Raw genomic sequence first — 2,500 nt, 5'->3', positions numbered from 1 at the left:
TAAAACTGGTTTAAAGGTTCCACCGAGATTTGAACTCAGATCGCTGGATTCAGAGTCTAGAGTGCTAACCATTTCACCATGGAACCTGCTTACTATTCGACGCATGTATTTACTTATTTCACTTTAGAAAATAAAACTGGTTAAAGGTTCCACCGAGATTTGAACTCGGATCACTGGATTCAGAGTCCAGAGTGATAACCATTACACCTTGGAACCTGCTTTATATCCGACGCATGTATTTACTTATTTCACTTTAGAAAATAAAAGTGGTTTAAAGGTTCCACCGAAATTTGAACTCGGATCGCTGGATTCAAAGTCCAGAGTGGTAACCATTACACCATGGAACCTGCTTACTATTCGACGCATGTATTTACTTATTTCACTTTAGAAAATAAAACTGGTTTAAAGGTTCCACCGAGATATGAACTCGGATCGCTGTATTCAAAGTACAGAGTTTAACCATTACACCATGTAACCTGCTTACTATTCGACGCATGTATTTACTTATTTCACTTTAGAAAATAAAAGTGGTTTAAAGGTTCCACCGAAATTTGAACTCGGATCGCTGGATTCAAAGTCCAGAGTGGTAACCATTACACCATGGAACCTGCTTACTATTCGACGCATGTATTTACTTATTTCACTTTAGAAAATAAAACCGGTTTAAAGGTTCCACCGAGATTTGAACTCGGATCGCTGGATTCAAAGTCCAGAGTGGTAACCATTACACCATGGAACCTTGTTAACATCAGACGCATGTACTTACTTATTTCACTTATGAAAATAAAAATGGTTTAAAGGTTCCACCGAGATTTGAACTCGGATCGCTGGATTCAAAGTCCAGAGTGCTAACCATTACACCATGGAACCTTGTTAACATCAGACGCATGTACTTACTTATTTCACTTAAGAAAATAAAAATGGTTTAAAGGTTCCACCGAGATTTGAACTCGGATCGCTGGATTCAAAATACAGAGTTCTAACCATTACACCATGGAAACTTCTTTATATCCTACGCATGTATTTACTTATTTCACTTTAGAAAACAAAAGTGGTTTAAAGGTTCCACCGAGATTTGAACTCGGATCGCTGGATTCAAAGTCTAGAGTGCTAACCATTACACCATGGAACCTACTTACTATTCGACGCATGTATTTACTTATTTCACTTTAGAAAATAAAACTGGTTTAAAGGTTCCACCGAGATATGAACTCGGAACGCTGGATTCAAAATACAGAGTTCTAACCATTACACCATGGAACCTTGTAAACATCAGACGCATGTACTTACTTATTTCACTTTAGAAAATAAAAGCGGTTTAAAGATTCCACCGAGATTTGAACTCGGATCGCTGGATTCAGAGTCTAGAGTGCTAACCATTACACCATGGAACCTTGTTAACATCAGACGCATGTACTTACTTATTTCACTTTAGAAAATAAAACTGGTTGAGGTTCCACCGAGATTTGAACTCTGATCACTGGATTCAGAGTCCAGAGTGATAACCATTACACCTTGGAACCTGCTTTATATCCGACGCATGTATTTACTTATTTCACTTTAGAAAATAAAAGTGGTTTAAAGGTTCCACCGAAATTTGAACTCGGATCGCTGGATTCAAAGTCCAGAGTGGTAACCATTACACCATGGAACCTGCTTACTATTCGACGCATGTACTTACTTATTTCACTTTAGAAAATAAAACTGGTTTAAAGGTTCCACCGAGATTTGAACTCGGAACGCTGGATTCAAAGTCCAGAGTGCTAACCATAACACCATGGAACCTCGTTAACATCAGACGCATATACTTACTTATTTCACTTTAGAAAATAAAACTGGTTTAAAGGTTCCACCGAGATTTGAATTCGGATTGCTGGATTCAAAGTCCAGAGTGCTAACCATTACACCATGGAACCTACTTACTAATCGACGCATGTATTTACTTATTTCACTTTAGAAAATAAAACTGGTTTAAAGGTTCCACCGAGATTTGAACTCAGATCGCTGGATTCAAAGTCCAGAGTGCTAACCATTACACCATGGAACCTACTTACTAATCGACGCATGTATTTACTTATTTCACTTTAGAAAATAAAACTGGTTTAAAGGTTCCACCGAGATTTGAACTCGGATCGCTGGATTCAAAGTCCAGAGTGCTAACCATTACACCATGGAACCTACTTACTAATCGACGCATGTATTTACTTATTTCACTTTAGAAAATAAAACTGGTTTAAAGGTTCCACCGAGATTTGAACTCAGATCGCTGGATTCAAAGTCCAGAGTGCTAACCATTACACCATGGAACCTACTTACTAATCGAAGCATGTATTTACTTATTTCACTTTAGAAAATAAAACTGGTTTAAAGGTTCCACCGAGATTTGAACTCGGATCGCTGGATTCAAAGTCCAGAGTGCTAACCATTACACCATGGAACCTACTTACTTATCGACGCATGTATTTACTTATTTCACTTTAGAAAATAAAACTGGTTTAAA

The 2,500-nt window shown here is 37.6% G+C and overlaps 16 non-coding genes across 16 annotated transcripts in view; all 16 read right to left on the bottom strand.

Moving 5' to 3' along the window:
* Positions 1–144: 144 nt before the first annotated feature.
* On the bottom strand, positions 145–216 carry TRNAQ-CUG (transfer RNA glutamine (anticodon CUG)). The gene has a single exon. It is a non-coding gene; the product is annotated as a tRNA-Gln (tRNA).
* Positions 217–275: 59 nt separating this feature from the next.
* Positions 276–347, bottom strand: TRNAQ-UUG (transfer RNA glutamine (anticodon UUG)). The gene has a single exon. It is a non-coding gene; the product is annotated as a tRNA-Gln (tRNA).
* A 189-nt stretch (positions 348–536) lies between these two features.
* On the bottom strand, positions 537–608 carry TRNAQ-UUG (transfer RNA glutamine (anticodon UUG)). Its single transcript has one exon. It is a non-coding gene; the product is annotated as a tRNA-Gln (tRNA).
* Positions 609–667: 59 nt separating this feature from the next.
* On the bottom strand, positions 668–739 carry TRNAQ-UUG (transfer RNA glutamine (anticodon UUG)). Its single transcript has one exon. It is a non-coding gene; the product is annotated as a tRNA-Gln (tRNA).
* Positions 740–798: 59 nt separating this feature from the next.
* Positions 799–870, bottom strand: TRNAQ-UUG (transfer RNA glutamine (anticodon UUG)). The gene has a single exon. It is a non-coding gene; the product is annotated as a tRNA-Gln (tRNA).
* A 190-nt stretch (positions 871–1,060) lies between these two features.
* Positions 1,061–1,132, bottom strand: TRNAQ-UUG (transfer RNA glutamine (anticodon UUG)). The gene has a single exon. It is a non-coding gene; the product is annotated as a tRNA-Gln (tRNA).
* Positions 1,133–1,322: 190 nt separating this feature from the next.
* Positions 1,323–1,394, bottom strand: TRNAQ-CUG (transfer RNA glutamine (anticodon CUG)). Its single transcript has one exon. It is a non-coding gene; the product is annotated as a tRNA-Gln (tRNA).
* A 57-nt stretch (positions 1,395–1,451) lies between these two features.
* TRNAQ-CUG (transfer RNA glutamine (anticodon CUG)) lies at positions 1,452–1,523 on the bottom strand. The gene has a single exon. It is a non-coding gene; the product is annotated as a tRNA-Gln (tRNA).
* A 59-nt stretch (positions 1,524–1,582) lies between these two features.
* TRNAQ-UUG (transfer RNA glutamine (anticodon UUG)) lies at positions 1,583–1,654 on the bottom strand. The gene has a single exon. It is a non-coding gene; the product is annotated as a tRNA-Gln (tRNA).
* Positions 1,655–1,713: 59 nt separating this feature from the next.
* On the bottom strand, positions 1,714–1,785 carry TRNAQ-UUG (transfer RNA glutamine (anticodon UUG)). Its single transcript has one exon. It is a non-coding gene; the product is annotated as a tRNA-Gln (tRNA).
* Positions 1,786–1,844: 59 nt separating this feature from the next.
* On the bottom strand, positions 1,845–1,916 carry TRNAQ-UUG (transfer RNA glutamine (anticodon UUG)). Its single transcript has one exon. It is a non-coding gene; the product is annotated as a tRNA-Gln (tRNA).
* Positions 1,917–1,975: 59 nt separating this feature from the next.
* Positions 1,976–2,047, bottom strand: TRNAQ-UUG (transfer RNA glutamine (anticodon UUG)). The gene has a single exon. It is a non-coding gene; the product is annotated as a tRNA-Gln (tRNA).
* A 59-nt stretch (positions 2,048–2,106) lies between these two features.
* Positions 2,107–2,178, bottom strand: TRNAQ-UUG (transfer RNA glutamine (anticodon UUG)). The gene has a single exon. It is a non-coding gene; the product is annotated as a tRNA-Gln (tRNA).
* Positions 2,179–2,237: 59 nt separating this feature from the next.
* TRNAQ-UUG (transfer RNA glutamine (anticodon UUG)) lies at positions 2,238–2,309 on the bottom strand. Its single transcript has one exon. It is a non-coding gene; the product is annotated as a tRNA-Gln (tRNA).
* A 59-nt stretch (positions 2,310–2,368) lies between these two features.
* On the bottom strand, positions 2,369–2,440 carry TRNAQ-UUG (transfer RNA glutamine (anticodon UUG)). The gene has a single exon. It is a non-coding gene; the product is annotated as a tRNA-Gln (tRNA).
* A 59-nt stretch (positions 2,441–2,499) lies between these two features.
* The window catches only part of TRNAQ-CUG (transfer RNA glutamine (anticodon CUG)), a 72-nt gene continuing 71 nt past the window's right edge, over position 2,500 (bottom strand). The window contains exon 1 of the tRNA in view: position 2,500. This exon is cut by the window's right edge and continues 71 nt beyond it. This is a non-coding gene — a tRNA (tRNA-Gln).

The sequence above is a fragment of the Phalangium opilio genome, unplaced genomic scaffold (assembly GCF_054372755.1).
Source record: "Phalangium opilio isolate 3A_F unplaced genomic scaffold, DU_Popi_V2 ptg000105l_1, whole genome shotgun sequence".
Taxonomy (NCBI): domain Eukaryota; kingdom Metazoa; phylum Arthropoda; class Arachnida; order Opiliones; family Phalangiidae; genus Phalangium; species Phalangium opilio.
The sequence above is the reverse complement of the archived record's forward strand: the minus strand, read 5'-3'. Positions and strand labels throughout refer to the sequence as shown.